A 23,949-nucleotide genomic window follows, 5' to 3' on the forward strand; every position below is an offset into this window, starting at 1 on the left:
GTAAAGAGGCAGAATATTTATTTATTTGTTTCTTTTGTTTTGTTTTTTGTTTGTTTTTGACTCTCACCTTCCATCTTGGAATCAATACTGTGTATTGGTTCCAAGGCAGAAGAGTGGTAAGGGCCAGGCAATGGAAGTTAAGTGATTTGCCCAGGGTCACACAGCTGGGGAGTGTCTGAGGCCAGAATTTTTTTTAAAAGAGAGAAGAGAGAGGGAGAAAAGGAGAGAGAGAAGAGGAGAGGAGAGGAGAGAGTTACTTCTGCCCCCCAGTAAGTTAGAAGGGAATATGGCACCCTCTCTGGTTACTTTCCTAACTTGTCTCAAATTTCTAAGTTGGGTCTTCCTGAGGTGGCTGATACCTGTAACTTTTTGTGTGATTACTCCTACTCTCATGAGCTTCTACCAATGTGCTTCCCATTAACAATTTGACTCAATTTATTCTTCACAAAGCCATTTACTCAAACGAGACATAACAAGAACAGAAATTATTAAGTACATTCCCTCTTCCACATGTTGTTGTTCATTTGTGTCTTACTCTTCATGACTCCATAGACTACAGCACTCCAGGCTCTTCTATCCTCTACTATCTCCCAAAGTCAGTACAAGCTCATGTTTGTTACTTCCATGGCATCATCTATCCGTCTCATTCTGTCATTCTCTTTTCCTTTTGCCTGTAGTCTTTCTCAACACCAAAATCTTCCCCAGTGCATCCTGTCTTCTAATTATGTGGCTAAAGTATTTAAGTTCCAGTCTCAGTATTTGACCTTTTGGTGAATAGTCTGAATTAATTTCTTTAAGTAATGACTTCTTTGATCTCTTTCCTGTCTCCTTGGGACTCTCAAAAGTCTTCTTTAGCACTATATTTGAAAGTGCTGACTGTGGCACTCAGCTTTACTTAGTCCAACTCTTACAGCCATACAGCTACTAGAAAAACCATAGCTTTGAATATTTGAACCTTTTGTTAGCAAGATGAATCCTCTGCTTTTTAGTATGCGGTGCAGATTTTATATAACTTTCCTTCCACAGAGCATCTTTTAATTTCACGGTTGCAATGGCTATCTGCAATGATCTTTGAGCCCAAAGATATAACATCTGACATTGCTTCCATTTCTTCTTCCTCTATTTGCCAAGGAATGATGGAATAATTTGCTAAGATGGTTTTTGTTTTTAATGTTTAGGGGTTGGTTGGTTTGTTATGTTAAGCTTCAATCCAGATTTCATTCTCCTTTTTCATCCTCACCAAAAGGCTTCTTAATTCTTCTTTACTTTCTACATCAGAGTAGTATTATCTGCATATCTGAGATTGTTGATATATCTCCCAGCAACCTCAGTTCCAGCTTCTGATTCATCCAACCTGACATTTCATATAAGCAAAATAAATAAGACAACAATATATAGCCTTGTCATGTTTTCTCCAATTCTTAAAACAATTAGTGTTCCATGTTCAGTTCTAATGGTTGCTTCTTGGCCCATATACTTTTCTCCTGATAAGTAAGCTGATATGGTACACCCTTCTCTTTAAGGACTTGTCATATTTTGTGATGATCCATATAGTCAAAGATTTTAGTAGATTGGATGAAACAGAAGTAGATTTTTTTCTGGAATTCCCTTGCTTTCTCAAAAATTCATGGAATATTAGCAATTTGGTCTCTAGTTCCTGTTCCTCTTTGAAAATAGTCTACTCTTCTAATAATTCTTGGTTTACATATTGCTGAAGCCTAGCTTGCAAAATCTTTTTTTTTTTTTTTAACTTTGCTGATGCGTGAAATGAGCACAATTGTTCGGTAATTTGAACATTCTCTGGCATTGCCCTCCTTTAGGATTGGGATGTAACCTGATCTTTTCCAGTCCAGTAGGCATTGCTGAGTTTTCCAAATTTGCTAGCATGTTGAGTGTAGTACTTTAATATCATCATCTTTTAGGATTTTAAATAACTCATCTTGAATTTTGACACCTCCATTAGCTTTATTGTTAGTAATGCTTCTTAAGGCCCACTTGACTTCATTCTCTAAGTTGTCTGGCTATAGACCAATAATCACAGCATCATGGTTATCAGGGATGTTAGGATTTGTAATTGTGCTCATTTAATTCCTATTCATATAGATTCCCAAATATTTTATATTGTCTAGAGTGATTTTCAATAGAGTTTCTCATTCTAACTCTTTGTGCTGAACTTTGCTGGAAATATGCAGAAATGCTGGTGACTTATGTGGGTTTATTTTGTATCTGCAACTGCATCGTTCATTTAAGAAAACCTCATCCCTCCTAACTATTCCATGGAATTCTACATTCAGTCAGATATATCTTTCCCTTTTTCCTTTCTCTTTCCTGCTTTCTTCAGTTATTTGTAAATCCTCATCAGATAGACATTTCACTTTCTTGTTCTTCTTTCTCTTTGGAATGTTTTTTGTTGCTGCCTCCTGTACAATACTGTGAATCTCTGTCTATAATTCTTCAGGCACTCTATCTACTAGATCTAATCCTTTATATCTATTCATCACTTCCACCTATACAATCTGATGTTTTTCCCTACTTTATTCAACTTAAGTCTGAATTTTGCAATGAAAAGCTCATGATCTAAACCACAATAAACTCCAGGTCTTCTTTTTACTGACTGTATAGAGTTTTCCCACCTTTGGCTACAATGTAAACAACCAATCTGATTTAAATATTTACCATGTCCACCTTTTGGACTGCTAAAAAAGAATGTTTTCTATGACTAGCAAGTTAACCTTGACAGAATTACTGGTCTCAGCCCTGCTTCATTTTGTACTCCAAGGTCAAATTTTCCTGCTATTCTAATTATCTTTTATAAATATATGTTATATTTTATATATCCTATTTTAGCATTCCATTCCCGTTATGAATGTGACATCTTTTTTGGGTGTTATCTCTACAAGATGTTGTAGGCCTTAATAAAACGAATGCACTTTGGCCTCTTTGACATCAGTGGTTGAAAGAAGTGTATTACTGTGATGTTGAATGGTTTGCCTTGGATTCAAATATACATCATGCTGTCATTTTTGAGCTTATACCCAGTACAGCAATTTTTCTCCCTTTTATTGACTATAAGGGCGACTTCATATCTTCTAAGGGATTCATGCTCATAGTAATCATCACTTGAATTAAATTTACCCATTTCTAACCATTTGAATTCACATCCATTCAAGATCCCAATGTTTAATTTTTCCACCTCCTGTTTGACCACATCCAGCTTTCCTTGGTTTATAGATTTTACATTCCAGGTTCCTACACAGTATTAATCTTTACACCATCTAAATCTCTAATAATTAGAGCAATGCAAATAAAAACAACTCTAAGGTACCACCTCACACCTAGCAGATTGGCTAAAGTGATAGCAAAGGAAAGTAATAAATGTTGGGGGATGTGGCAAAATTGGGACATTGATGCATTGCTGGTGGAGTTGTGAATTGGTCCAACCTTTCTGGAAGGCAATTTGGAATTATGAGCAAAGGTCTTTAAAAGACTGTCTGACTTTTGATCCAGCCATAGCACTGCTTGGTTTATATCCCAAAGAAATAATAAGGAAAAAGACTTGTACAAAAATATTTATAGTGGCAAAAAAAAAATAGGAAAATAAGGGGATGTCCTTCAATTGGGGAATGGCTAAACAAACTGTGGTATCTGTTGGTGATGGAATACTGATGTGCTCAAAGGAATAATGAACTGGAGGAATTCCATGTGAACTGGAACAACCTCCAGGAATTGATGCAGAGTGAAAGGAGCAGAACCAGGAGAACATTGTTCACAGAGACTGATACATTATGCACAATTGAATGTAATGGACTTCTGTACTAGCAATAATGCAATGATCCAGGACAATTCTGAGGGACTTATGAGAAAGAATGCTATCCACATCCAGAGAAAGAACTATGGGAGTAGAAACACAAAAGAAAAAAACATTTCCTTGATCACATGGTTTGATGGGGATATGATTGAGGATGTAGATTCTAAACGATCATCCTAGTGCAATTATCAATAATATGGAAATAGGTCTTGATCAATGATACATGTAAAACCCAGTGGAATTGTGCCTTGGCTACAGGGGAAGAGAAGGGGGGGGATGAGAGGGAAAGGACATGAATCATGTAACCATGGGAAAATATTCTAAATTAATTAATTAATTAATTAAAAGTTTTCTATTTGAAAAAAATAAAAAAATTAGCTAGAGAAAGAAATGGCAAACAACACCAGTATCTTTGCTAAGAAAACCCCACAAGGTGTATGGAAAAGTCAGCTACAACTGAATTGACTGAGCAGTAACAACAATGGCAAGCTCCTCAAAGCTCCTTTCATCTTTAGGTGACTGTATATCTATGTCTGGATAGTGTCTCTCTGATAACTCAATTTTGCCTTGAACTCTCTTAGACAAATGACCCTCAGATTATAGGTCAGGATGTTTCTTGGTCCACTGCTAGAAACCAAGACCAATGAAGGAGAAGAGATAGAAATTCTCTCTTCTTCTCCATCCACCTTCATTTATCACCCCTTTTGACTAAGCATCTCAGACCCTGGCTATTTAAAGTCCCTAGCTGATTCTTTGTGACCCCATTTGGCATTTTCTTGGCAAAGATACTAGAGTGACTTGCGAAATCCTTCTCCAGCTAATTTGACGAAGAAAAAGAGCCAAACGAGGTTAAGTAACTTGACCAGGGTCAAACAGCTAGTAGGTGTCTGAGGTTGGATTTTAACTCAAGAAATGAATCTTCTTGATTTCAGACCTAAGCACTATCCACTGCCTAAGTCCTGAGAGGCACAGTGAATTTATTTTATCAAGGCAATTAAATTGTTCCTTCCTGACTCATTCTGAAAAGTGTTCATATACGATAAAGGGATCAGAGTTTAAATGCATCTCATTTACACATTAAATCTTTATTATGTGTGACAACAATCTAATTTTAGAGCTGGGTAGGAAATCACAGTCCCCGTGAGTTTCCCAATTAAATCAATGCCCATTTGAAAAAGAGGCACTGAATTTTGTAACAAGCAAAAGATGAAATGACAGAAAATAAAAGTCTGATCTTCTGAGCATATGGATATATTAAGCAATTTATGCCAATTGCCCCAAAAATTGGGACCAAGTCCTTTCCTCAGTTTAGGGCTGGACTCCAAATATAGAGTGAGACAAACTTTCATACAGTTAAAAGCAATTATTCAAATAACACCAACTAATTAAAAGGAAACAATGCAACATTAGGTAATCTGATTTCTAATTGGATGAAAGATTAGGGCTTTCCAAGTTGGGAGAGGAATAGTAAATACGTGCAATTCTCTGAATTCAGGAAAAAAAAATTTGTTCCACTTCTCCCCAAGTATCTGGAAACAATCAAAAGAATATGTAGGCGGGCAGCTGGACTCAGTGGATTGAGAGCCAGACCTAGTGACAGGAGGTCAGTCCTGGGTTCAAATCTGGCCTCAGACACTTCCTAGTTGTGTGACCCTGGGCAAGTCACTTAACCCCATTGCCTAGTCCTTACCACTCTTCTGCTTTGGAACCAGTACACAGTATTGATTCTAAGATGGAAGGTAAGGGTTAAAAAAAAAAAAAAAAAAGAAATATGGAAACAAAAACTGATTGATCAGTGTAGGGCCAGCTTTCAAATAAGCCATAAAGATGCTTGAGATATGCAATTATGAGAAAACCCTTTACATCAATCTTAGGATCTTGACTGTGTTTCTAGTGACCATAACCTAAGACATAGGTCCTTGGTTAAGGGTCTCTAAACAGCAGGTATAGATGGTCCAATTTCTCAACCATGCTGGACTAGGTTCAAAGAATGCAATAAGGTTTTCTCCCAATTCCTAAAATTGAACAAATTTCTCTCACAAGACAGAATTTGGACTAGGTCAATAATTGAATAGAAAAGGAACTAAATTAGCTCTAGAACTGAACCCACAGAATGGAATCAGAGTGGTTGACTCAATATAATCACTTGCTGCCCTAATCCTCTCAACTCCTTCCATTTTCTCCCAACTTGATAAAAAGAGATGCTTACTATTAAGCTTTTGAGATTGTATCTAGTCAAATGAACTTAGGCTAAGTCAATGAGGTGAAACTACTAGATGCAAAAAAATTAGTTGCTTCATTTTGTCCAGGGACCTTTTAATAGACCAATGGAACTACTGCTGAGACCCTGGTGTGCAATAAAGCCACAGAGATGATCATCAAACTATATGGCCTTCTGGCAACTAATCATCCCCCCAAAATTAATCAATTATTAATTTAATTTGTTAGTTAAATGAAACAACCCACTCCCCAAATGGTATTGCATTGATATTTATTTAACTGCTCATTAGGAACACATTTTACTATTTTACTTAACCAACTAGATTCTAAACTATTTTAATAAGCGTTGGCTATCCACAATAGAATCACAGAATCTTAGAGTTGGAAGACCTCAAAGGTCAGGCAATTCAACCCCTAAGTGTACAAGAATCTTCTCCTCAACATCTTGAATAAGGAAGTCTAGTCTTTGTCTTAAAATCTCCAATAAGGGAGTTTGTTACCTCCCAAAGCAATCAGTTTCAACCTGAGTCTGGATCAAGACTAAATAGAATTTGGTAGATAAATCCTAGGCAAGAGTTGTTCTCAAATAGAAATGAAGTCTACTAAACTATATATGATAATCCCCCGAGGCTATTGATTAAGAAAACCACATATTAACATTAAAAGTCAGTCAATAGGGGGCAGCTGGGTGGCTTGGTGGATTGAGAGCCAGGCCTAGAGAGGGGAGGTCCTAGGTTCAAATCTGACCTCAGACACTTCCTAGTTGTGTGACCTTGGGCAAGTCACTTAACCCCCAATGCTTAGCCCTTAGGCTCGCCAATATACAGTATTGACTCCAAGAGGGAAGGTAAGGATTAAAAAAAAAAAAAAGTCAGTCAACAGGGGGCAGCTAGGTGGCTCAGTAGATTGAGAGCCTAGGTCCCAGGTTCAAATCTGACCTCAGATACTTCCTAGCTATGTGACCCTGGGCAAGTCATTTAACCCCAATTGCTTAACCCTTACTGCTCTTCTGCCTTAGAGTCAATACTTAGCATTCTAAAACAGAAGATAAAGGTTTAAAAAAACAATCAATAAACATGTATTAAATGTCTAAAGGTGCCAGGCTCCATGCTAAGCACTAGCTTACCTATGTTCCATTGAGTTTTTTGGTTTTATTTTGCTCAATATTTCCTAATTATGTTTTGATCTGGTTTAATCTGATCTGATTTAATCTAGTATTTAATGCCTCTGCTCTATAATATCTCTCAGTTCTATTCATTCCTCTTCATTTACAAGGCCACCCACCACCCTAGTTCAGGCCTTCATCGTCTCTGTTTTATTGCAATAGCCACCTAGGTGGTCTCTGTGCTTTCATTGTCTCTTCTCCAATCCATCTTTCATACAACTGCTCAAATAATCTTCTTAAAATGAAAGTCTAACAATGTCATTCCTCCACTTAAAAATCTTTAGTTCCCACCTGACTCTAAGATAAAATTAACTTCCTCAGGCTAGCATTTATAGCCTTCAACCATCTGGCTCTAACATATATAATTTTTTTAATTTTCAATTTTCAAAAATTGAGTTTACTAAACATTTAATTGATTTAGAATATTAAGGTTTGGGGTGACCTCTCACAAGAAAAATTATTAGTTTATTCAGAAACAAAACATTTAGAAAAAATTCCGTTGTAATTTACATGGAACAAGAACCTCACCCATTCATATTTCTGCATTTTCTTTAATTTAAAATTTTTATTTTCAGTTCCAAATTCTCTTCCCTCTCTCCTCATTCTCCCACATCCATTGAGAAGGCAAGAAATATAATACCCATTATACAGATGAAGTAATTTAAAATATAATTCTATATTAAGCATGTTGTAGGGGTAAAGCAAGAAAAATAAAAAGAGGGAGCAGCTAGGTAGCAGTGGCTTGAGAGCCCAGCCTAGAAACGGAAGATCCTAGATTCAAATCTGGCCTCAGACACTTCTTACCTGTGTGACCCTGGGCAAGTCACTTAACTCCCACTGCCTAGCCCTAACCACTCTACTGCCTTAGAACCAATACACAGTATTGATTCTAAGATGGAAGGTAAAGTTTTTAAATTTTGTTTTGTTTTGTTTTGTTTAAACCCTTAACTTCTGTGTATTGTCTCATAGGTGGAAGATTGGTAAGGGTGGGCAATGGGGGTCAAGTGACTTGTCCAGGGTCACACAGTGGGAAGTGTCTGAGGCCAGATTTGAACCTAGGACCTTCTGTCTCTAGGCCTGACTCTCAATCCACTGAGCCACCCAGCTGCCCCCCAGGAAGGTAAGGTTTTAAAAAAAATAAAATGAAATAAAGAGAGAAAAATGTTTTAATGTGTATTAAAGTACATCAGTTCTCTCTGAGGTGATAGAAAGCATTTTTCATCATGGAGCCTTTTGGAATTGTCAAGGATTGTTGCATTGATTAGAGTTGCTAAGTCTTTCACCATTGATTGTTGTTAGAATATTGCTTTTATTATTTATATTATTCTCTTGTTTCTGCTTTCATTTACTTTGTATCAGTTCATTCAAGTCTTCCCAGATTTTTCTGAAACTGTCCCCTTTGTCATTTTTTACAGCATAATAGTATCCCATCACATTAATATACCATAACTTGTTCAGCCATTTCTCAGTTGATGGACAGACCCTCAGTTTCTGATTCTTTGCTACCACAAAATAGAGCTGCTATGAATATTTTTGCACATATGAACCCCTCTCCTTTTCCAGTGCTTTGTCAAAGGGCTTGCAAAGTTTTGTAGCCTTTTGAGCATTGTTTCAAATTGGTCTCCAGAGTGGTTAGACTGGTTCACAACTCCATTAACAATGCACTAATGGGGACAGCTAGGTGGCTTGTTAGATAAAGACCCAGGCCTGGAGAGAAGATGTCCTGGGTTAAAATCTGGCCTCAGACACTACCTAGCCATGACCCTGGGCAAGTCACTTAACCTCAACTGCCTACCCCTACAGATCCTCTGCCTTGGATTTGATATTTAGTATTTATTCTAAGTTAGAAGGTAAGAGTTATAATAATTAAAAACAAAAAAATTGCATTATTATCCTTATTTTTCCACATCTCTTCTAGCATTTGTCATTTTCCTTTTTCATCATCTTGGCCAATCTAGATTTGAGATAATACTTCAGAATTGTTTTAATGTGCATTTCTCTACTTATTAGTGATTTAAAGCTTTTTTCTCATGTTCTTTGACCATTTGTCAATTGAAGAATGGCTATTACTTTTATAAATTTGATTTAGTTCCCTACATATTTGAGAAATGAGATTTCCATCAGAAAAATTTGCTGTAAAAAAATCTCCTCCCCCTCTCACCCACCCCCACCCTCCCAAGTTTCCTGCTTTCCTTTTAATTTTGGCTGCATGAGGAAAATCTGCTGGGGACCAGTCATTTTCCATGTATTCCAAAGCAACCACTTCCATCTGCATCAGCACATGTCATCTTTTACCTCCTGCTGCCAGCTAAATCTTGTAACTAGAGCATGGAGAACCTCTAGTGCAAAGAGCAGCCATCCCTCAACATCAGTCCTTCCTCCTCTTGTACTTGCCTTCCTCTCAAAGATGAACATTTTCACACCTGGGCATTTCCTTCACATTTCAGTGACTCTGTACTCCTACAGATCATCATCCAAATGTACCATACCCCACTCAGCATCCTACCGCCTAACACACTTGCTACCCTATTCTTCATTCCCATCCCTTTCAACTCTCCCATCCCAAAGTTCCATCCTAACTCCTCTCCACCTTTCCATGGTGCCCTCTGGAATGCCTATTCCATAGGCAACAAATTTCCCTTCATCTTAAATCTATTCCTCTTCCACTCCTTCTGTCTACTAGGTCCTACTGAAACCTAGCTTTCCCCTGATGACCCAGTCTCCCTGGTCACCCTTTCCAGTACTGGCTGTTCCTTCACACATTCTCCTCTCCTCTGCTCCCTGGTTGAGGCTGGGAGTCCCAGGACTCATTGTTGCCCCTTGCCACTTCCAGAATCTCTTCCCTTAACCTCTCCTCCTTTGCAGTCCATTCTATTCATAGGTGCTACCCAATCAAAATCCTTTACCTGTTGTCTACAGACTCATAGATCACTCCCTTTCTTTCCTCAATAAATTTGATTAATTATAGTTTTTCCCTTCTCCCTAACTTCTGCTTTCATATTTGGGGACTACAACATATATACTAATTCTCACTCAAATACTCTAACCACTGAGTTGTTATTGTTTTTGTTGTTTTTGCCAATTGTAAATAGGCTCAATCCTCCAGGATAAGAAGAATTGAATTTCTACTTGTTTACAGAACTGATAAAGTACAATGTTGTTCACTTCTTTTGCATACATTCAGATATTCAGAATGCCCATATTTACAGAGTAGCTTAAATGTTACTTTTTAGGCTGCTACTGCCTTAGCTACAAATTTGAGACCTTCAACTTTTGGAAAGCTGTGTGGACAACCCTTTCTTCTGGTACATTTCGTTGACCTCTTCAAAGATAGGTCCAGAAAAAGCACCTCCAGATGGAGCTGCTCCACCTCCTGAGAACCTGCCAAGCTTGATGATGGGTTGCAGACTTTCTCCAGTTCTTTTTGGTGATGCTCAAATTCTTCATTCTCAGCTGTCTGTTTCTTATCCAACCAGTTGGTTGTTTCGGTTATATTTGTCAAAGATATTCTGTTTGTCTTTACCACCAATTTTGCTTTGCAGTTTCTCATCCTCTATAATTGCCTTTATGTTGAAAGCATAAGACTCAAAAGAATTCTTGGAAGACACCTTGTCTTTCTGCTTCTTATCTTTAGCTTTGCCCTTCTCAGTCTCCTGGACCATGTGCTCAAAGTCTTCTTTGCTCAGATGACCTTTGTCATTATTGATAGTGATCTTTCCCCCTTTCCGGTGCTCTTATCCACAGCAGAAACACTAAGGATGCCTTTTCCATCAATGTCAAATGGAATTCCAATCTGGGAAGCCACCCCTCAGTCTTGCTTGGCAGATTGCTATCCTTTGTCACTGCTCTCTCACCTTCATAAATCTGAATCAGTATGGCAGGCTGGTTGTCAGAGTAGGGGGTAAAGGTCTGAGTCAGCTTGGTGGGGATGGTGGCATTACATTGGATCAAAACTATCATAACTTCACCAGCAGTTTCAATTCTAAGGGAAACAGGAGTGACATCCAAGAACAGTAAGTACTACACATTCTCATATTTACAGTTGCATCATAGGCAACAGCTTCTTCAGGACTGATACTCTTGTTGAGCTGCTTGCCACTGGAGAAGTTCTACAGAAGCTTCTGGATTTGGGGGATATGAGTGGAACCACCCACCAAGACAATGTCATGAACCGGTGATTTATCTAGCTTGGCATTTCTTTTCCACAGGATCCAGTGTGCCACGGAAGAGGTCAGCATTTAGATCTTCGAAACAGGCCCAGGTGATAGAGGGTATTGAAACCGATACCTTCCTAGAGGGAATCAGTATGGCCTAGGTACTGAAAGAGAGGGTTGCTTTGCCCATTCACAAGCTGTATGAAGAAGGCAGACAGCCTTCTTGCTCTCCCTGACATCTTTCTTGTGCTAACCTACTTACCTCCCATGAGCTACTTCTTCACTCCACCTATCACTCACAAAAATGACCATACCTTCAATCTTGCAAACACCCACAAATATACTACCTTTATATTTAAGAATTATGAAATCCAGGGGCATCTGGGTGGCTAAGTGGATTGAGAACCAGGCCCAGAGACAGGAGGTCCTTAGGTTCAAATCTGGTCTCAGACACTTCCTAGCTGTGTGACTCTGGGAAAGTCATTTAACTCTCATTGCTTAGCCCTTACCACTTTTCTGCCTTAAAACCAATACATAGTATTGATTCTAAGATGGAAGGTAAGAGTTTAAAAAGGAAGAAAGAAAGAAAGAAAGAAAGAAAGAAAGAAAGAAAGAAAGAAAGAAAGAAAGAAAGAAGAAAAGAAAGAAGAAAAGAAAGAAGGAAAGAAACAAAGAAAGGAAGAAACAAAGAAAGGAAGAAACAAAAAAAGAAAGAGAAAGAAAGAATTCTGAAATCCCTTTATCTAACCATAATCGATTAATTTTTAACCTCTCCTTCTGCCTCCCTTTACATAACCCCAGTCTTCATCTTTATCATGCTTTCCAATTTTTTGACCCCCGGATTCCATCTCTTTTGCATTTGTCACTATCCTCTTCTTCCTCTCTTTACTTCTTGATGAACCATCAACTCCATGGTTCCCCTTTCTGGAAACCCTAGTCCTCTTATATTGACAGTTAAAGTCAACCTTGAATCACTTCTACTATTTCTCAGCTTCATACCTATGCCTGTACTGTAAAGTAAGATGAAGAAAATCCAACAGCCTTTCTGAGTAGCTCCTTTACAAATTTATGCTACATAATCTTAGCTGGACCCTTAATACTATTATGCAATTAATTCCATTATATCTCCCTTATCAATCCACTATCCCATTCTTTATAGCAGTATTTCCAAACTTGTTCATCCCTCCCCAAACCTCCCATGACTTTCACTTAAGAAAGCCTTGCCTCATGAGGGGACTAAACTCTCACTCTTTGTAGATGATATGGTGGTCTACTTAAAGAATCCTAGAGAATCAACTAAAAAGCTAGTGGAAATAATCAACAACTTTAGCAAAATTGCAGGATACAAAATAAACCTATATAATTCATTAGCATTTCTATATATTTCCAACACATCTCAGCAGCAAGAGTTAGAAAGAGAAATTCCATTTAAAATCACCCTAGACCAGTGATGGGCAAACTATTCCCCCCAGGGCCGGATCCAGGCTATAGTTTGCCCATCCTTGCCTTAAGTAATTTCCTAATCACTGCATCTGGATGTGGGGGCATAGTGATTAGGGAATTGCTTAAGGCAATGATGGACAAACTACAGCCTGGATCTGGCCCTCAGGAAATAGTTTGCCCATCTCTGCCCTAGACAATATAAAATATTTAGGAATCTTTTTACCAAGACAAACACAGGAACTATATGAATACAACTATAAAACACTTTCCACACAATCAAAACTAGATCTAAGTAATTGGAAAAACATTAATTGCTCATGGGTAGGATGAGCTAATATAATAAAAATGTCAATCCTACCCAATTTAATTTACTTACTTAGTGCCATACCTATCAAACTACCAAAAAACTTTTTTACTGAATTTGAAAAAATTATAACAAAGTTTATTTGGAAGAACAAAAGATCAAGAACTCATCAAGGGAACTAAAGGAAAAAAAATGTGAAGGAAGGTGGCCTACCAGTACCAGATCTTAAACTGTACTATAAAGCAGTGGTTATCAAAACAATATGGTACTGGCTAAGAGACAGAAGGGAGGATCAATGGAATAGACTTGGGGTAAGTGATGTCAGCAAGATAGTCTATGATAAATGCAAAGAGCCCAACTTTTGAGACAAAAATCCACCATTTGACAAAAACTGCTGCTAAAATTGGAAAACAGTATCAAAGAGATTAGATTTAGATCAACATCTCATACCCTACACCAAGATAAATTCAGAATGGGTGAATGACTTAAATATAAAGAAGGAAACTATAAGTAAATTAGATGAACACAGAATAGTATACTTGTCAGATCTTTGGGAAAGGAAAGATTTTAAGACCAAGCAAGAGTTAGAAAAAATTACAAAATATAAAATAAATAATTCTGATTACATTAAATTAAAAAAGTTTTGTACAAACAAAACCAATGCAACCAAAATTAGAAGGGAAGCAACAAATTGGGGGAAGTTGGGGGGAAACAAAAACCTCTGACTAAGGTCTAATTACTCAAATTTACAAAGAGCTAAATCAATTGTACAAAAAAGCAAGCCATCCCCCAACTAATAAATGGGCAAGGAACATGAATAGGCAGTTTTCAGATAAAGAACTCAAAATTATCCATAAGCACATGAAAAAGTGTTCTAAATCTCTTATAATTAGAAAAGCACAAATCAAAACAACTCTGAGGCACCACCTCACACCTAGCAGATTGGCTAATATGATAGCATAGGAAAGTGATAAATGTTGGAGAAGATGTGGCAAAATTGGGACACTGATGCATTGCTGGTGGAGTTGTAAATTGATCCAACCATTCTGGAAGGTAATTTGAAACTATGTCCAAAGGGCTTTAAAAGACTCTCTGCCTTTTGACATAGCCACACCACTGCTGGGTTTGTACCCCAAAGAGATAATAAAGAAAAATATGTGTACGAAAATATTCGTAGCCACAGGCTCTTTGAGGTGGCAAAAAATTGGAAAACGAGGGGATGTCCTTCAATTGGGGAATGGCTAAACAAATTGTGGTATCTGTTGGTGATGGAATACTATTGTGCTGAAAGGAATAATGAACTGGAGGAATTCCATGTGAACTGGAATGACTTCCAGGAATTGATACAGAGCCAAAATGTTGTACACAGAGATACATTATGACATAATTGAATGTAATGGACTTCTCTACTAGCAGCAATGCAATGATCCAGGACAACTCTGAGGGACTTATGAGAAAGAACTCTACCCACATTCAGAGGAAGAACTATGGGAGTAGAAACACAGAAGAAAAACTGCTTAATCTCATGGGACAATGGGGATATGATTGGGGACGTAGACTCTAAATGATCACTCTATTGCAAATATCAATAATATGGAAATAGGTCTTGATCAATGACACATGTAAAACCCAATGAAATTTGGGGCGGGAGGAGGGGAGGGAAAGAACATGAATCATGTAACCATGGGAAAAGATTCTAATTTAATTAAATAAATAAACATAAAACAAAGAAAAAAGAAAGCCTTGCCTCATATTTCACAGGAAAAAATAGAGGCCATTTACCATGAGCTCTCTCTTCTCCTTTCTTCCTCATCTCCTATCATGCAAGTCCTTCTGCTATCTACACTTTTGTTTCACATGATGAAATGACCTTACACCTTATAAAGGCTAACCCCTCTACCTGTTTAAGTAATTCTATTCCAGTCCATCTTCTCTAACAGATTGCTCCCTCTGTCATGCCCACTCTTTCATTTGTTTTCAATTTCTCTCTCTGCTGGCTCATTTCCTATTGGCTACAAATGTGCCCAACACTGCTCAGTCCTCAAAAGACCCTCACTTGATCATCCCATTCCTGCTGTTTTCCTAATTCTCTTCTGTCCTTTGTAGCTAAACTCTCCTAAAAGACCATTTACAATAGGAAACTCCATTTTCTGTCCTCTCACTCTCCTCTTAACCCCCATCTGTGTTCCCCTAATTTGCTTATGCTATTTTACCACTGGTATCTAAATGGAAAGAGAAAGAGAAGATTGCAGGGGAGGGAAATTTAGGCACTGTAAAAACATTAATAAAAATGCATTTTTATTGTTTAAGAGAATCCCTACCTCTGAATTAATATTTTACTGGAGGAAGGGAATAGCTATAACTACCCACATAATTGATATATAATTGACCTTAGACTGAACTTCTGGTTTTTTAGCAAAGGGAAGGAGTATTTCAGTACACTAGAAATGATAAGCAGCTATTCTACCTCTTCTCTGAGGCGAGAACAAATTGAATTGGGGTTAAATGCCAGCAGGAAGAATCTCTTGATTAGCATCAGCTGTTGTTTCTGTTGTTTAATACTTGAATTGTTCCTGCTAGAGGTTCTCAAAACAAGGTGGATTGTTATCTCTTTTGGGAAATTTTAGGAGTGGTTCTGCCTTAAGCCTGGGGCGGGGTAATTTAGATTCTATGCCTTCCAAGGATAATAAAATCTTTAATATAAAGGCCCAGGGAGAATTTCTATTTTAAAAAAGAATGTGAGATATTATTATCCAACTGAATATTTATATTCTTTTGTCAAACATTTTAAACTTTTGGAGTTAGGAGCTTCAGATCTCCAACTAGTTAGAATAACAGATCTCTTCTTCACAGTTTAGTCTCACCTTGATTTTCTAGGTTCCAGTCATACTGCCTCCTTTTCCATACTTCACTGGATCAGTGATTTCCCAGATGTGGGGATTCCTTTAATCAAGTCAGATCACAACCAATACTGGCTTCTCAACCAGATCCTTATTCAGTAATCAATCATGATGTTAGAGATTTAAAGTTGGAGGGGACCTTAGAAGCCATGGAGTCCAACAATTTCATTTTACAAATGAGGAAACTGAAGTACAATGAGATTAAGTGATCTTACCAAGATCCTTTGGCCAGTAAGAAATTCAAGTCTAGGTGTCTCCAGGTCTAATGTATTCTGCAAGGTGTTCCAAGCTGTCTCAATCAATCAAGAAGCAGTTATTAAACACATACTATGTGCTATGCATTGTGCTGGATAACAGGGATACAAAGACAAAAACAAAACAGTCCCTCATTTTAAGGAGCTTATATTCTATTGGAGGAAAAGATAAGGTAACATTGTGGGGCAAAGTCCTCATATTAGGGTAGGAATTTTTAAAAACTCATGCAGGAAGTAATTGAATTGAGTTTTAAAAGCAGTTCAGAATTCCCTGAGGAAGAGAGGAAAACTGTACTAGGTACACGGAATCAGAAAGACTTGAGTTCAAATATGGCCTCAGACACTTCCTAGCTGGGCAAGTCACTTAATCCTATTTAAGAAGGAAATGGCAAACCATTTTAGTATATATATTTGCCAAAAAAAAAAAAAACCCAAATGGAGTCAAGAAGAATCAGATGCAACTGAAAGGACTGAACAACAACACCAACAACGAAGAAATAGAGTGCATTCCAAGCATGCAAGGCAATCTCTGCAAAGGAATGAAAATGGGAGAAAAAATGTTGCATGTGAAAAAATAAGACCAGTTTGACTAGATTGTAGTTAGTGAAGGAAAGGGAGAAATATATAACAAAACTGGAATGGCAGGTTGGAAATAAATAGTGAAGAGTTATAAATGTCAAACAGGAGTATATATTTGAGAGAAGGCAGAAGCTCTGAATATTTTTGAGATGTCAAATGTCCCTTTGCCTCTGGTGAAGCCTTGTACCCCTTCTTAGAATAATGCTTGTTGACTACATTCATAATTGAAGGAATTGCTAAGTTTCATTTAGAAGTTAATGAAAATAAAGATGGAACCTCTGAAATTTATTGTCCCTGGGTGGCCTTACCATGGGATATCACTTCATCTCCGTATAGTATTTACCCAAAGGGTCATTGCCATTGCTGAGGTGTGGCCAAGGGCATGGCTGCCAGTCTCTTGGCTGCCTTGCTCCTGGCCAGTCTTGCTCTTGTCCCTTTCTTGCTCACATCTTGACAGGAGGTCTCTCATCTCAGTGATTTTCCTGAAATCTGTCATTTGGGGTGCCCAATTCCCAGAGGCATCAGTCTATCACCAACTAGGTGTCCTGGTCCCCTAATCTCAGGGGTTTGAGGATTTACAGAAAATTGGTTCTTGGAAAGCAAGTACATGCATGAACTTTATTACTCTGTGGCATGGCAAGCAGGCAAAAACAAAAGCAGACGCATACACTATTTGACAACATAGAGATTTGCCCAAACACAGGGCCAGAGTTACTCCAAAAGGGAAATGATTACACTGGCAAAATCTCAATGGGATTACACACTGTAATGCAGGATTTATGCAAGATTTCTTGCATTTGCAATATTACCCTAGGCAATCCTGTCAGTTAGGAGAATGGAACTCTGGCCCAGCAGGTGCCAGGAGCTGACAGTTGAGCTGGGACTATAAAAACCCCTACAAAACCAACTGGGGGGTTCTGATTTCCTTGTCTTCACCCAGACACCCAGCTACCCCTGGACTTCCCCTTCGGGACCCAGGGTTGAGGGAGGTGGAATGTGGGCAGAATTTAGTTTAGAGTAGCCTAGGAATAGGGACACCCCTAAACCAATTTATTAACTATATCTGTTTAGCTGGTGGATCATTAACATCAGGGCAGTGTCAGATTATCTCTGGCTGAGGGCTGGTTCCCTCAGCCTGACCTTACCTTCTAGGTCCATAGCCAAGACTTGCCAGTCGCCCCTAGCAATAGCTTCTCAAGACTCTAAACCCTCTTGCTTCAGTTTCCTCCTTTATGTTAAAATAAGATCCTTAGCCTGGATCTGAGTTACTCTGTAGTTATTATATCACCACCTTAGGCTAAAGGGACTGAGGAGAGGAGAGAATATCAACTAGTTGAGTTTAAAGGAAGTACTGGACTAAGTCTCCATTGTATCCAGGAAGTGCGAGTTCTACTCCCTGTTGAGTTCTGCTTTTACCCAATAGGAAGGCACTCCAGAAGGGACGGGCCCCTCATTCCCCACCTTAAAGGAGCCTATAGCTAGCAGGGGAGATTGACTGGGCACCACAGCTCAGGCTACACATCACAGACAGCTCCAAATCTCCTGCTACTGTAGATACAGGCTCCCAGGCCCCAGGTGACTCACTTGTACCACCAGCTCCATATTATTAGCCACAGTTATCCACTTATAACAACACTCAGAGTGTGGTTGAAGTAGGGAAGTTTTATATCTTAAAGATAGACTTGGGTGGCTCAGTAGATTGAGAGTCAAGCCAAGAGATGGAAGGTCCTGGGTTCAAATCTGGCCTCAGGCTCTTCCTAGCTGTGTGATCCTGGGCAAGTCCCTTAGTCCCCATTGCCTTGCCCTTACTGCTCTTTTGCCTTAGAACCAATACATAGTATCAATTCTAAGATGGAAGGTAAGGATTAAAAAAAAAAGATAAGACTTGATTGAGAACAAGGAATGGATGAATAGATGCCAGATTTGGGTGAGGACATACTTAATCAGATCCAGATGGGGTAGAGAAATTCCCTGGATCACTTATTGACACCTCACTAGTGTGGGAAGTTTCCTAATCAGGACCAAAAAGTGGGAGAAAATTGAATGGGTGTTGACCCAGAACCACTTCAGTTGATCTCCAATCAGGACCTGTGATGGCTTACATGTTTAACGTAGGGTCAGAATAAGTCAAGACAGTAGAATGGTGCAGGCTAGCTATCATTGCTTCATGTATATGATCATTAGGTCTTCTTAGTCTAAGTGACTCTACAGTGGAGTCCTTTCACTTGTACTAAATATTAAACAATACATTTAAAAAATCACAATTATCACATTATCTATAAACCCACATAGGACTATAAGCCCCTGCTTAAGTACTTCTGACCCAGAAATAATAGGAGCTAAACTTCATTTGTTTCCATATATTTTCCATGGAAAAACCAACTTCCTAGAGGTCTTCCTTGGTTATCAGTGGAGGATTGGGGCTATCTCCTGTTCTTCATTCTCATCGAATTCCTCCTTTCCTAATTGTACATTTCCTTGATGATATTCTTTGTACCACTTTTTAAAAAAACCCTTACTTTCTGTCTTAGAATTGATACCAAGCATCTGTTCCATGGCAGAAGAGTAGTAAAGAATAAGTAATTGGGATTAAGTGATTTGCATAGGCTCACACACAAAGTATCTGAGTCTAGATTTGAACCTGGGACCTCCTATCTCCAGGCCTGCCTCTCTAACCACCAAACTACCTAACTGTGCCTACACTACTTAAAAGTAGGTCATCCACATGTAAAACCCAGTGGAATTGCGCGTTGTCTATGAGAAGGGGATTTTGGGAGGGCAAGGAAAGAACATGAATCATGTAACTATGGAAAAATATTCTAAATTAATTAAAAAATTTTTCCAAAAAAAAAAAAGTAGGTCATCACTAACCCTTTTGGGCACCCACAACTGACTCTGCCGATTTTAGTGTTCCAAAATTTGCAGGCATACATCAGGGTCATCCTTAGAAACATGCATTCTGGGGCCATCCTCTTTGGTGACTCCATCCCTCCCTGAGGCTACCATTTTGAGAAGGCTCTCAGAGAGGCTCACTTTCTTTTCCTCCCTCTTCCTCTTTTTGGAGGCCCCATGTATTCTGTCTTCTCCATTGGAAGGAAACTCCTTCAAGGTAAATGACTGTCTTGCTTGTATTTATATCTCCAGAGGTTTTGATGGTTCTTGGCACATAGTAAGAGCTTAATGACAATTTTTCTTTGTAGCCAACCTTTATAATTTTGCATTTAATTTGAATTATTTTATTGTTTGTCTTCTTCCTATGTGCATCATTTAAGTCACTGTGTATTATTTTCCCAATTCTGCTTATTTCAAAGGCTGGCTCAATTTGTATCACTTCATATATTTTCCCAGGTTTCTCTGTATTCATCATATTCAAAATGCACCTTCTACATAAAGCCTTTCCTGATTCCCTCAATTGTGGTGCCTTCCCTCCCAAACTACCTCATATTTAACCACTTTCTATTTATTAACCTCCCTTTTTTTAACCTTGTCTTGGGTAAATGATTTGCCCTGGGTCATTTGAACCCAGGACTTTTCATCTCCAGACGTGGCACTCTATTTGTTTATCCACTGAGTCACTTAGCTGCTCCTACTTTCTATTTATTCTCTTTATTTTTATTATATAAATATGTACATAGATGTGATTGTGTGTGTGTTGGGGGGGGTGTGGAAATGTATTTGTTGTCTTCCCCTTTAGAATGTAAGCTTCTTCAGAACAGGGATAATTTCTCTGGTATTTGGTTCCTTAGCACCTACCATGGTCCTGGGCACACAGCAGACCCCTAATCCAGCTTTCTTGATGGATTCTTTGCTGTTTGTTTCATCCCAGAAATATTTCATTTTATTTAGATACTACCAGTTTAGCCATTCCCCAGGCAAAAGGTAATGACTTTGTTTCCATTTCTTTGCTACTACAAGAAGGAGGTCTATAAATATTTCGGTGAGGGTGGTGGCCTTTCTTTTGGTCCCTGATATCCTTGGGGCATATGCTTAGCACTGGAATCGCCTGTGTCAAAGAAAAAGGACATTTTATTCACTTTCTTAAAATAATTCAAAACCGCTTTTCAGAATTCACAGCTGTAGGCACAAGGTGGTGACTTTCATTCTAAAAGGCAGATTCTACACTTAGAGGGGAAGATGGTTAAGGAAGAGAGTTTTCATTTAGGCAGTCATGGAACCATAGGGCAGTAGATTGTCAAGGCAACTGGTCTTGATTATCTGAAGTTTTGATTGAGTAATGTTGTATTAATTATTATTCCCCATTTAGGAATAAGAGGTAGAGGTGAAATTGGGGAGGAGGGGCCTAGATGTCCCTATGAGACAGATAGTCAGATACTGGGCTGGGTGGACCTCGAAGTCGTGTGTCCTGGCGGATGGCTAGATGAGAAGCCTCAGTAAGGTGGGCTAATCAAAGTGGGCTAGATGAGTTTTCATTTTCTCAGCCTCCAATCAGAGCAACTGCAGTTCTAAAGTTGAAGGAATTAACTGAGAGAGATGAGGTATGCACATGTAAGGGAAAAGGGTCAGGTGGAAGGAATTATAATATCTTCATTAAATACCTTGAGATAGGTGCTGGATAAAATCATGATTTCTATATGATTAATATATTTTCTTTTTTTAATTTATTAAATTTATTAATTTAGAATAGTTTTCCATGGTTGAACTTGCTTCTCTTGATTATGCATTTATTAGAAAGTTTCATTGGTGAGGGAGAGTGGTGGAAGAAAGAGGAAATCCAAGCCTTAAAAGTGTGTGTGACCATGGACCACATAAACTTTCCAACCCTTAGTCTATAAAAGAGGGAAAATAATACTTCTATTACCTACTTTAAACTGTCCTTATGAGGAAAGCACTTTATAAATCATAAAATGTGAGACTTTTTTTTGTTTGTTTTTAAAAGCCCTTACCTTACATTTTTGAATTAATACCATGTATTGGTTCCAAGGCAGAAGAGTGGTAAGGGTAGGCAATGGGGGTTAAGTGACTTGCCCAGGATCACACAACTAGAAAGTGTCTAAGGCCAAAGTTAAACCCAGGACCTCCCAACTCTAGATCTCTGGCCCTCAATTTTCACTGAGTCACTTAGCTGCTCCCAAAGTGAGGCACTGTTAAGGCTAAATGCAAGTTTTGTGCTCTGCCCTAAGGAAACAAAGATGAAAACCAGACCAAAGAAAGTCTATCATATGAAAGATAAAAAGAGATACATGTAAGCAAATAATTGCATTACAAACTAGAATGTAATCAAGTACATAGAAAAGGTCAGAATCAGAAACAATTAGAGGTGGGAAGGTCTACTTTTATTTTGGGGGATGGAGAAGGCATCAGAGAAGGATTTATGGAGGAAATGGCACTTGCCCTATCCCTTAAAAGAAAAGGAGGTGTCTCAATAGCCTTAGACGTTCTCTGAACATTATTTCTCATTTCCTCTCATGGGATCATCATCCAGGTCTATCCTGTTTGTGCAACTGTAACACAGGGCTTTGTCCTGAACAACCTTCTTTTTCTTTTCTCTGTACACTCTCTTGGTGAACTCATAAATTGCTATGGATTCAATTAATTTCTATGCACAAGATTCCCAGATCTATTTACTCAAGCATCATCTTCTGAGGTCCAACCTTGTATCACGTGCCAAGCTTCTCTTCCCAGATGCTCCATAATTATCTCAAATTCATCATGGCCAAAGCAAAACAATACCTTCTTCTTTTTTTTTTTTTTAAACCCTTACCTTCCACCTTGGAGTCAATACTGTGTATTGGTTCCAAGGCAGAAGAGTAGTAAGGGCTAGGCAACGGGGGTCAAGTGACTTGCCCAGGGTCACACAGCTGGGAAGTGTCTGAGGCCGGGTTTGAACCTAGGACCTCCCATCTCTAGACCTGGCTCTCAATCCACTGATCCACCCAGCTGCCCCCTGCCATATCTTCTTCTAAAACCCAATACTTTTCCAGTCACCAGCTATCCTCACAATCTCAAGTCATCCCTGACATTTTACCTTCACTTATCCCACCATATCTAATTAGTTGCCAGAGCTCGCTGATTCTGCCTACACTGCATTTCTCACATTTATCCCTCTATCTCTCTATGAAATAAGTGCTGGGGATACAAATATTGTAAAAAGAGACAGTTCCCTTTTGAACTTATATCCTAATAGGGAAATGCAGCACATGTAGAGGAGGGCTAGCAGGGAATGAGTGTTTTGTTCCGGGAAGGTAGAGATGGTGAAGGGGCAAGTTGTTATTTGTCCTTTTTTGAAGAGGACCCGTGACATCGTGGAGTAACATCTCGACTTACCTGTGAACTGGATTTGAGTGAGGCAGAGTTGTGCAAAGGCATCAGCCTCACTTTTTTCCAGTCATCCGAGTCCATGGCCGGACAAAATTGAGGACAGCTGGCCGTGGCCCGGAATGCATCCGCTGACCTTGGCCTCTTCCACCTCTGAGCAAGCTCTGAGCCCTCCATGGGAGCCGCTTCAGCCTCCTTCAGGCCACGGGGACAGATCGTTCCCATCCAACCATTCTGCCGGGGGACGTCTTCACACGCTTGCGCCAGGTGATCCCGCGACCTCACCGGTGGGCTTGGGTGGCTTTACGGGGGTATGACTAGAGCTTCTTCCGACGTGGGTGAAAGGTGGACACCAACGGTGGGTGAGCAGCCCTGAAAAAGGACTCGGCGAGCCCTCGGCCAGAGTGCTAGTCCTCCTGAACGTGCCGAATCTCCGGGAGATGCAAGGCCGCGAGCGAGGCAGAGCAAATACTGAGATGGCAAGCATGGCCCAGGGTGTCCAGGGCCAGCCCTAGATGTACACCCACTTGCCAATCAGCTGCCTCTGACCCAGTTATTTATTCACCGCGCAATCTTGCTGCACCAGGAAAATAAGATGAAAGATCAGTAAGTCATCTAGTTTCACTGGACCATAGTATGCCTCAAGGACAATATTGCAAAATAAGCCTAGAAAGGTAAGTTGGATCCATGTGGGAGGCCTTGAAAAACTATTCAAAAATCTGACTGTCATTTGATAGGCAATAAGGGTCACTGAATGCTTGGGGTCAAAGGAATTACAGAACCAGTCTTCTGCATTAGAATATTTATTTTGGTAGCTATATGACATAAAGATAGATTATAGAGGGA

The 23,949-nt window shown here is 39.0% G+C and overlaps 1 pseudogene; it reads right to left on the reverse strand.

Moving 5' to 3' along the window:
* Positions 1-10,459: 10,459 nt before the first annotated feature.
* Positions 10,460-23,187, reverse strand: LOC123254070 (annotated as a pseudogene).
* Between the last annotated feature and the right edge of the window lie 762 nt (positions 23,188-23,949).

The sequence above is a fragment of the Gracilinanus agilis genome, chromosome 1 (genome assembly GCF_016433145.1).
Source record: "Gracilinanus agilis isolate LMUSP501 chromosome 1, AgileGrace, whole genome shotgun sequence".
Lineage (NCBI taxonomy): Eukaryota > Metazoa > Chordata > Mammalia > Didelphimorphia > Didelphidae > Gracilinanus > Gracilinanus agilis.